Source organism: Chenopodium album, chromosome 22 (genome assembly GCF_948465745.1).
Source record: "Chenopodium album chromosome 22, dcCheAlbu1.1, whole genome shotgun sequence".
NCBI lineage: Eukaryota > Viridiplantae > Streptophyta > Magnoliopsida > Caryophyllales > Amaranthaceae > Chenopodium > Chenopodium album.
Window position 1 is genome coordinate 32,169,909 of NC_137855.1, and position 11,967 is coordinate 32,181,875.

Sequence of the window (11,967 nt, forward strand, 5' to 3'; positions counted from 1 at the left end):
CATGAGTGGGACACGTATTGGCAATCCGGGCTGTCCATTAGATTTTACGAAAGTGACATGGCAGTTTAGCTTTGCCCTGTTTCTAACTGCCCATTTACTCCGTATTAATTTCACCGTCCCCCCTTTTTTCACTTATTTCTTTTACACCTCCAATTTTTTCATCTTCCCTCTTCATTATTCTGCCATTTCAAAATTTTCGCTCTTTGCTCTTCCTCTTTCAAGCGTTCGTGATAATCCATTGTTGTGGTAAGTTCTTGCTTCTTCGTCTTTGTACTTGTCTTAATTTTCACTTTACTTGCTTTTCCCTCCTTAATTCTTGCTCCTTCGCTAACTTTTTCCTTCATTGTTCTTCTTAATTGCAGGTTCGAACTTTCGTCTTGCTTGGGCTTTTATCTTCGCCATTGCTGTTGTACTCTATTGCTTCTGCAACTTTTTTCCTTAAAGGTACTTACTTTGTACCTTTTGTTGTTTATACTTACCCAATTTTGCTTCTTTTTGCTTTTTCTTCGCAAGATTGTGCCTTTTGATTCTTCCTAATTGTCGTTATTCCCATTTCTTCTCTTTGTTGTTGTATTTGTGTTCTTGGCTTTTATCTTCTTATTCCTTCATTGTTCCTAAACTGATTCTTTGATTTTCTCGTGCCTCGTTGCTTTTTCCTTCCTTTGTGGGCCTGTATTTCCTTGTAGATTTCATAATATCTGACGCCTCTAATAGTCAGAACATGAGTGAGCCTCAAACGGCCACTAAATCGGATTCCTCTTCTTCCCGATCATCTATTTCAGGTGAGCGCCCTGCGCACACTTCTCCTATTTCTCTTACAACTATACAAACTGTTATGCCTCCTAACCTTCCCCCCGCTGCGAGCGGGATGGGTATTGCTGCGACTCCTGCTGCTGCGTCTGAGTCAGGTAGTAGTCGTCCCGCTGAGGGTAGTGCATTCGCCCTTTCCAGCGTAGGCCCCGCCCTGATTTCTTTGATCCTTATTGTGAGCGAGTGCTCACACTGGATGGGATTCCTTTGTCCCATCTTACTCGCTTGAGGCTGCGTGCAATGCGCCATAAAATGTTAGCTGATGCTGTTAAGGCTAATCCCCTTAACGTGTCTCTTGTTAGCCCCATTCCCCATGTTCAGCCTTTAAACAGTTTTGCTTGGCTTGATGACATGGCTGACATGCATTGGTTTGATCATTATGTAGTGCGCGGTGGAAATACTAGGACTCCATCACCTTCTCCTTCCCAGCAGTTCAATCAAGTAGAATGGCTGAGTCTTCTGGTGACCGCTCATATTATGACTGCCAGCCCACTTATGTTGTGGAGCCCGTAGAGGAGGGCAAGACTGAATATTTCTTGGATGACAAGTGTTATGGGCCCAAGAACTGTGTATTGGATTCAAGTTGGCGTAAGGATGCTGAGAGACTGGATCTGGCTGCTGTTGGGCAGAAGTTCTATGGTTTTGGGGAGGGCTACGAGCTGGTCCTCCCTGCTGATGGTGCGAAGTTATTAGCCCCTCCTGCAGGTCATATTGTTGTGTTTGCCTCACTGCTATATTTGGGCTTGAGGTTCCCTTTGGACCCCACCTTAGAGAAGTTGCTTCGTGCTTTTAACATCTGCATATCTCTGGTGCACCCTGCTTCCCTTCACACCCTGATTTGCCTACTGTGGTTTCTGAGGTTTCGAAGGTACCCTGAGTCTTTGCACTTGTTCAAGTCTCTCATGAGCCTGAAGAAATCAGCTTTTGGGACTGAGTCAGGGTGGTACTATGTTGCCCCCAAGGAGAGTAGGGTCTTGTCCTACCTAAAACTTGGACTTTTCAAGGACTGGACTGGCAAGTTCTTCTGGGTGAGAGTGCCTTCCAACTTTGCTTCCCCGCGCAATTTCAGATAGATTCGCTCCAACATGGCTGGGGTCAAAGTGTCCCCCTCTGAGCCTGCTCGTAAGACAGAAGCTTTTGAGGCTCTGCATGGAGCAAGGACAGGTGACTCCAAATTTCCCAAGGTCTGGCTGACCAACTCTATTTACATGGTGGGTAATGAATAGCTTTCTGCCATGCGTTTGTGCCGTACGCATGAGTCTGGTAAGTTTTTTTAGTTTTCTGCCTTTTCTTTTCCTTCCTTGTCTCTTTTTTTTTTTGTTCTTGTCTCCCTATCTTATTTGACTTTTTTGCCATTTTGTGTTTTAGGCTATGACAAGTTGGACAAACGCATGCTCGGGCTAGCTGATAATTGGAAGGACCCTTTGACTGCCACTCCTGAGAACCCTCCTCAGCTTTTTGATATGCTGGAAGTGTTTGCAGGATCTTTGAAGGGTGAAGTGCGTTTGGCTCCTGCTGAGCTGCGGGCTGTTGGCACAGCAGCTACTGGTGAGCGCGCTGGGTCCAGCCGTGCTGAGCCTAGCCTTCATCTTCTACTGTTGGGAGTAGGCGTAAGACTCGCCCTGCTCCTCGAAAGGTGGCTTCAGATTGTGAGGCGTTAGTGGCGCCTATTGCTTCCCCTGAGAAGCAGTCTGTCAAGGCTTCCAACCGGATGGCACCTCAGACCTATGCTGCCAAAAGGCAACGTGAACAAGCTTCTGATGAACCAAAGGCTACTGCCGATGATTTTGCTGACAGTGTTTTCCAGTTTCCCTCTGAGGGGATTGAGACCACTGTTGCGGGTGAAAAACCCGTTTCCTATGCTGAACATGTTCTGCTCTTTCCTAATTCTGTTGATGATACGTACTACCACTGCGAAGGACACTGCTGTTCCTTCTGCTGCAGCTACTGATTTCCAGCTCCCTGATGAGTCTATCATGGAGCTTCCAAGAATTCTGTCGCGTCCCTACGGGCTGAGAGGGCAGCTCCAAAGCGCTTCCCGTGGTGGGCTCTCCCGAGCTGTGGGTTCTCTCCAGCAGGATCGTCCAGTAATTGACCTGGAGGACGATCCGATGTCTTCTGCCCCTGCTGGGGATGTGTGAAAGCCGAGAAGATAAAAAATAAGCGGATTTGCAGAAGCGGTAACCTTTGTGAAATATTAATTTGCCAATTTCTTCATGATTTTAGGGGCAACGACCTCATTAGGATTACTTAAAATGTAAGACTCCACCGTTCCATTAAACAGACTCGACGCATCTCCAAAGGCTCGTCTAAGACCAACAATGCCAGTAGGTCATAAAAGTTTTTGTTTGCAACGTAGTAATCTGTCACCAAGAAGCAAGAAAATCATAATGACGAACAACACCTGCGAAATAAACACCAAGCCCTCCAAACGCAAATAATGGTAAGGTGCAAGCCGCCACTGTCAATAGAAAAACCCACGCCCCGAAGCAATAACAATAAGCTGCAAGGAAGATTAAAGAGCCCCGTCGAATGTGCGCTGAGCCACCACAAAAGTACTAGAAGGACAAGTACGCAATGCAAAGTAGAGTTTACTAGCCCTGGTACATGTCTTAAGTAACAACAACTCAACTAAGTATCATCAAGCATAGCAACTTATCTATAAGCACAATGGTCTTGGTCACCCTCTACATCACAAAGCTCACACTAAAACTGAAATCAAAACTAGCGTGACCACTAAGCAACTTAACACCACAGAAAGGTCGATCAATATTTGGTGGATAGACACCCACAAGCTTGCTTCGAGGATTTTTTGCAGGCTAGAAAACTTAAGTTTTTTCCACGTTAAGATTTAACCCAAAATGAGGCCCTTCCTCCATTGTCATTTGTAGAACCTTCCCCAGCACCAACGTGTCACACACAATAATAGTGTCGTCATACAAATACCTAGCCTGAAGACATACATCAAAATTATCTCTAATTTACACACCATAGATTATAAACCAAAGTAAAAACTTGAGGATCAAAGGGATAACTCTGCTGCACCCCTTGAGATGACCATAGGGTGTGGTCCTCATAGTAAAATATGGCTGGATTACAATAGCAGAATTCAACCCTTCGCAAAATTTCAGGACAACGACGATGAACTTCACATGACATGACCGCACGACCAACTAGATTAAAGGCAATTTGAAAATTCACCAACAACATAGAAAGACCAACATCACAACCACGTTCCTCAAACAACCGATTCACATTATGAAGAATTACCTCACCACATGAAGAAACCCCAACACCAAATTGAAGACCATCAAAGTAACTTCCTTAAGAATGGCCTTAACAACACCCACCTTTGAAACCGGCAATGCCAAATAATACCCACAACTATACGACGAATACCACCACCGAGCTTGACAAGTGGTGTTGAATGAATTAGCAATATAAACTCCTAATTCCATTGGACAACTTTTAGCTAGAAAGAGATTAACTAACCTGAAAAAAGAGTAAACTAACTCATCTAAGATAGCCACAACAGTGCCACTAAAGCAATCCATAAGGTTCTGAGCACATAAACCGTCCTTACCACATGATGTGCAACATGGAAAACTCTTAATCCAATCCAAAACAATATAGAAGCAGGAGATGAAGGGGATCAACAGGTATATCAGCGAAGGATGGAGCTGGAGAAGTAGGGTGTTTTGACCATAAATTCACGAGGGTGGCCTCATTATAAAGAGCAACGCCCAAAGAAGAAAGAACCCGAACTGCAACGATAATGGCCATCATATCAAATATCTTCCTATGACACTACTTGATATTACGCTCCTCCAAATCAAGGTCCTCATCATCAACCACTAACAAAGTAGGTGAATCCTCTGCCAAAGTATCCCTCACAAGCTGCAAACTACCACCTGGTACACTTGAAAAGCAAATAGCACGAGAAATACTCTCTTCTTGATGCCGACGTTTTACCGAAGACCTAAACTTAGATCAGAGCTGCTTCACAGGCAGGAAGTACTACTACTACTACTACTACTACTACTACTACTACTACTACTATTACTACGTATTATTAGTATTATTATTATTATTACTACTATTACTATTACTATTACTATTACTATTATTATGTCTTAATCATGTAAATTATGTGTCATTATAAGTGTTGAGCATAAACTACGAAAGAAGGAAGAAAAGTAACAGAAATACTTGCGTGGACCTGGTTCACAATAATACTATTGTGGACCCGAGATTTATACACACGCAACTGACATTATATTGAACATAGTGACCTTTATTTTTAACATAGTAACCTTATTTTTAACATAGTAACCTTTATTAAAAGTTGTATAACGTTTAATACTATTGTGAACTTGAAGTACGACGTTATGACCCTAATTTTAACATAGTGACCTTTATTATTAATATTGACCTTATAAAATATTTCATTAAAAAAATTAACCTCTTATAGCCTATATATTACCAAATGACTTTTATTTTCAACATAGTAACCTTCATTTATTATAGTGACTTTTTTTTTATTAATAAAACAACCATAATTTATCTAATGTTAGTGGTCCACAATAAATTAGTGTGAACCAGGTTCATTTAAGAATTTGTAGAAAAGTAATACGAGTATGCATCTATTAATTTAACAATATTGAAGTGAAAAAAGTTGATAAAATCTTACCTTCCAACTTTGTTGCAAGATGCAATATATTCTGGCCATTTGAAGGATCCTTTAGATATATTTCGTCCAGCTTTTCTTATCTAGCCTTGAAAATATATTTTCGGCTACCCGAGAGCAATTATATTGTATAGCTAGAAACAAAATACTGTGTTCCGGTGCATGATAATCTAGTAGGTCATTAATATTACCATTCTTATGTAATGATGATAATATATATAATGCAAGTTCTTCACGCTGATTGCGTATTGCCAAGTGCAAAGGGCTTTCATCTCGTCTATTTTTACTAAACCATGGAAGGTTATCAATTTTAAACTCTCTAAACATAAGTCTATTATTTTCTTTGAAACCTTCGACAAGGAGCTGTACAATTTTGATTGTTGCTGCGTGGTTGGTAGTTGTAGCAACATGAAAAGGGTTGTTTTCGTCATTGTAATCCTTAGTTGCATATAGTTTGACAAATGACACTTTCCACTTGCTCTCCAATATGAACTCAAATAACCATATTTTGTCACTTTTTATCCAACTATGAATTATTGAGGATCCTTCTTTATCAACTTCTTTGATTAAATTGGGATGTCCTTCGATCAGCTGAGTGCAAAAGTTTTCTGCTTATAAGAAAAAATTGTTATTTTTATAAATTGGCCGATATTTTGTAATAGCAACGGTAAAAATATAGCCATGATTACATCATTTGCAAATAATCTGATAAATATATTTCCAAATATAAAAAGTTGCACATAATTCATAAATATTGAATAACTAGATGAAGCTCGTGCGGTACACAGTTTGTTTGATTTTATTTTATTTTTTTATTTATTTATTTTTTTTATTTTTTTTGTATTTATGGGCTAAAATTGGTTATATATTTAGATGAAATTCCTAATATTAAAAGATAATATTTAATATTTAGTTAATTTAAACTTAAAAATCTCATTCGCCAATTTTGCTTACGTGGCATTTGAATTATTTAATTCTAAAAGAAATTGATAATCTCTTATTTAATTGGCTATTACTAAGATTTATCTACATGGTGCGCTGAGAAAATTAAATTCTACGTGGCTCTCTAAAAACTCGGGAAATAACTCTTCTTTAAATATATATATATATATATATATATATATATATATATATATATATATATATATATATATATATATATATATATATATATATATATATATATATATATATATATATATATATATATATATATATATATATATATATATATATCAGATTATTTTATTTTATTTTATTTTTTTATTTATTTTTTGAGTAATATCTTTTTAAGTGGTTTTGGTGTAGATTTGTTGGCCATATTTGCAAATAATCAGATACAATTAGGCATACGTACAATTTGATACATTAAATTTTTTTTGGCAAATTTTGGATGAAAAAGTTAGGGAAATTTGCCGTAAATAACACGACCTTTGAGCGGTCTTCCATAAATAACGCCACCTTTCGATTATTTCAAAATAAAACGACCTTTCAGATACTTCCGCTATAAATGGTATGAAACCGGTTGGTAACCTATTTTAAAGGTACCCATGACACGTGTCACAATATCTTTGGCCAATTTTTTTTAACAATTTAGATTTAATAAATAAAAATAAAAACTTAAAAAAAAACCTTAAAATTAAAATGAAAATTAAAATTAAAAAAAAATAAATATAAACCCCCCCGCATAGCCCCTAATTTCACCAAACCACCACCCCACTGACCACCACACTTGGAACCACCCCATCTTAGCCCCCATTTTCTTTTTCCGATCCCCCGTCACTTTTTCTGTCATCATTTCCGGCCCCCCTTCTCTTTTCAGTTACCTATTTTCGGCCTCCTTCCCCTTCCCTTCTCCATTTCCGATCCCCCTTCCCTTCCTCATTTTCCGACCCCCTACCACCTCTTTCCTTCCCTTCTCCATCTTAATCACATGAGTTTCAAGAATCAATTTCAGTTTTATCGGGACTGGAATCGGGAACATGGAAGGGAGGGAGCCAGAATCGGGATTAAAAATGGAAGGGGTGGCCGGAAATCGAGAAAAAGAGAGGGGGAGCGCCGGAACTACGGACAAAATATGGAGATGGGTCGGAAACTAGGAAGGGAGGCCGGGGAGGGTAGTTTCAGGTGTGAATGGTGGTTCCCGGTGAAAGGGGGCTGGCTGGGCACTTGGACAGGGAAGGGAGTTGGGCAAATTAAAGGGGGGTTTCATGATTATTTTTAATTTACTTTTTTTTTTATATAGTTTTTTAGTTTTTAAAAAAAAAAAATTAGGTTTTTTTAAATCAAAATTGTAAAAAAAATAATTGAACCAAAGATATTGTGACATGTGTCATGGGGTAACCTGTAAAACAGGTTGTAGGTTTTTTGTACCATTTATAGCGGAAGTATGTGAAAGGTTGTTTTATTTTAAAATAATCAAAAGGTGGTGTTATTTATGGAAGACCGCTCAAAGGTCGTGTTATTTTCGGCAAATTTTCCAAAAAGTTATGGAAATAAAAAAATAAAAAAAAAAACCGTTCACTTCACCTTATTTTTGCTTAGTTGAAATTAATTTTTTTGAACTGAAATTATTATTTCTGAACTTAAATCATTTTTATTGAACTAGAATTAATTAGACTGAATTGTTAAGTCTTAAAATATTTACAATTGTCTTGTTTTGTACCAACAAATATATAACATTCTGATGAGTGTCATTTATGGCACTCATAGGGTAGTCTTTTAGGTTATTTCTTTCCCTCTTTGTTGCTTTCTTCTCTTAGTTTTGGTCCTTTTTCCTTTAGTTTCCCCCTTTTCCTCTTTTCTTTATGTTTCTCGTGTTTTTATCGTGTTTTCCTTTATTTTGCTCTTTTTCCCTTTTATTTCCTTCCTTTGTTTACTTGTGTAGGTATTGCGAGATTCACCTTGGCAAAGGATACAATTCGGGACCTCAATGATCAAGCAAGGAAGAAGCATTGGGTTAGAGAGGGCTTAGAGAGGCTTTGGAGAGGCCTCGGAGAGGTCTCTAAGGAAATTCACCAGGCCGCGGGCGCGGATCATCAAGCCGCGGGCGCGGGGTTATGGTGCTCAAAACTGCTAATTTTTGGCAGGAACTTGCCGCGGTTGCCCCGCGGTCTCTCCGCGGGCGCGGGCAAAATGGAGAGGCCTCTCCACTCAGAGAGACCGCGGCCCCTTGATCAGCCTTTGGGAGCAGGGGATCTTGCCGCGGGCGCGGGTCATCTACCCGCGGGCGCGGGCCCTTGATGCCGCGGGCGCGGGTGCTGCCCAGACAGCCCGCGGAGGGTTCCGTACCCATTTTTCCGCAGGCGCGGGTTTATCGGGAGAGACCGCGGGAGCTGCCGTTTTCTTCTTTGTTTATAAATAGAGTTGTATTTCCTTTTTGAGAAAAAACTTTTTTGATAATATTCATTAGCTTAATTTTAGAGAGAGAAGTTAGAGAGAAGATAGAGAGAAATTGTTGGCTTTGGATTTGTAACTCAACATTTGATCAATCAAGTTTGGATTTCTTCATCAATTTTAGTGAGATTTTCTTCTTTCCTTCTTCTTTACTTACTTGTTATTTGATCCTTTTGCTTGATGTTTGTTTCTCTTGGAATTGAGTTGTGATAATATTGAATACTTTGATTTCTATTAGATTTTGATATAGAATGATGATCAATGCAATTTCTAGTTATTTGTTCTTGAATTTCATCATGATTAGTGAGTAGATTAGTTGCTAGGGAAAGGGGGAAGCATGTTTGATTAATGGAAATGCTAGTTGATGCTCTAGATTGGTTGATTTGTTGCAATTAATTTGGTTGACATAGTTTTGCATGAGATTGATTAGATTAGGATTGATCACCCTATAAGATTAATCTAGATTGCATTGCAACTCTTAATGACATGACCAATTGATTTAAAAGTTGCTCTAATTGATTGAGTTTGTTTATGATTCTTCTTGGTTTGCCTTTCATAGTGACCACTAGATTGGCCTATAGGAGATAGTATTTGAACTCTCTTGATTGCTACTATCGTTTGTCCATTGCAAATACTTGAACTAATTGAATGAGTTTTAATCTAGCATTATCATTGATTTTGCATGTGGAACCCATATCCCTAGTGTTTAGACCTTTGATCTAGTTCATTTAGTACCAATCGATATCTCATTTTCGACTCCGAGGTAGCTTGACTTAGACTTAGGTTTTCATCATTGCATTCCCTTGGGATCGACCCTTAACTTACCCTATATTCATATAAGGTTGGTTAGGTGTTTACAAATTTAGTTTGGCTAGGGGAAAGGGTAGGGAACGACATGCATTTTCCCCTTGTCAAAATGGCGCCGTTGCCGGGGACTGCTATTGGTGCTTAGCTTTTGTTGTTGAGTCTACTTCATTTTTTTAAAAAAAAAACAAAAACAAAAAGATTTTGTTTCTTAAGGCTACACTTGTAGCCGTGCTACTAATATTTTTGTTTGAGTTTTTGCATGCACAGAACCCGTGATCGTCCCCTTGTTCCCCTTGATCCGGAAATAGAAAGGACTATTTCAAGAAGAAGAGTGGATATTAGATCTTTGGCTTATAGCTCTTCAAGTGAGGAAGAAATTCAAGAAGAACAAGGAATGGGTGAACATCCTAGATTAGCCTTGAAGGAGCTTGGAGTGCCCGGGGCATATAGATTTGAAAGTGGAATAGCTCCTCCCACTACCCCGGCAAATGACTTCGAAATCCGTCCGGCAATGATCACCTTGATCGAGAGAAGGCAATATAGTGGGGCTAAGAATGAGAGCCCATTGAACCATTTGAAAGAATTTGAAAAATATTGCAATACCATTAAAGTCAATGGGGTTTCTCAAGAATTCATCCGCCTCAAGTTGTTCCCTTTCTCTCTAATCGGAAGATCCTTGGAGTGGCTAGACAAGGAGGTGAAGCCCAACTCCTTGAGAACTTGGGACGATGTCACAAAGGCTTTCTTGTCCCGCTTCTACCCCCAAAAGAAGACGGCGGAGGCAAGAGCCTTGATTCAAGGGTTCAAGCAAAGGCCGAGTGAAAGCCTTTACGAAGCATGGGAGAGATTCAAAGAGTATCAAAGGGAGTTCCCTCATCACGGAATCCCCACATACCAAGTGATCCAAATCTTCTATGGCGGTTTAAGTCCCCAAGGCAAGTCATGCCTTGATGGAGGGGCCGGGGGCCCTATCATGAACAAAACCGAAGAAGAAGTTGTGGACATCATTGAGGATGTGGTGACTTATTATAGGGATTGGCAAGATGGAGAGAGGGACTCTTCAAGCAAACAATCTTCATTGTATTCGGTGGACCATCACAATGCAATCAACAACCTTTCCTCTCAAATGACAAATTTAGGGAAAGAGGTCACCGCAATCAAGGCTAAGTTGGAGAGCACTTCTTCCTCTTCTCAAGCTTCTAATCTTCCCTCCCAATTTAAGGGGAGAGGTACTCCTTCTAACTCTCAACCCCCTCCCTCTTCGCATAATATGCCTTTGGGTTGTTTGTTTTGTGATGCATGTGGATCGTACGATCATGATTCTAGTGTTTGTCCTAATGAATGTGTTGACGAGTTTGATAACCATGAGAGTGAACATGTGAATTATGTGTCAAATAATAATGGTCAACGGTTTGATAATCAAAGGGGTCAATGGAATAGGAACTTCCAAGGCCAAGGCAATTTTGACAACTACAACCAAGGCGGTGGTTATAGAAACCAAGGGAACCAAGGTTCTCGTGGTAGCTATAATAGTCAAGGTTATAGTGGCCAAAATCAAGGGCAATATTATGGTAATCAAGGCCAAAATTATGGTACCCAAAACCAAGGTTATGGAAATCATAACCAAGGTAGTGGTAACCATAATCAAGGTGGTGGAAACCATAATCAAAATTATGGCCAAAATCAAAATAGGAGTAGTTGGAACAATCAAGGACGGGGTAATTTTCAAAATAATTCTCAAAGAGGTCCCCCACCCGGGTTTGTTCCAAAAACTCAAGGTGAAAGTTCCTATTCTCAACCTTCTTCACCTAGGACTAATTTGGAGGAGATAATTGAGAATCAAACCAAGTTGTTGAACACATACATGGCCGTGAGCGATAAAAAATTCAATGAAATGATGACCCACAATAAAATGCTTGAAAACCAAATCTCTCAACTTGCTAATGCCTTGAAAGATCATGCAAGCCCTTCTTCTTTACCTTCCCAAGGCCTTGACCCCAAGAAACCCGTGAATGCTATTGTTACTAGGAGTGGAAAGGTTCTTGAGGAGGTATTGCCTAGAAATGGTGTAGATAAGGAGATTCCTAGGGAGATTTTGGTTGAGGATGAGGAAAAAAGGGCATCATTGGATGAGGTAGTTGTTGAGACACCTAGAGAGGTGAGAGTAGAGAAAGAGATTGTAAGACCCAAACTCCCCTACCCACAAAAATTCATGAGACACAAATTGGATGAACAATTTGGGAGATTTATTGAAATGCTAAAACAAC

General features: G+C 39.6%; 1 pseudogene; it reads right to left on the minus strand.

The window, feature by feature from the left end:
- Positions 1-10,486: 10,486 nt before the first annotated feature.
- Positions 10,487-10,585, minus strand: LOC145606417 (small nucleolar RNA R71; annotated as a pseudogene).
- Positions 10,586-11,967: the final 1,382 nt, after the last annotated feature.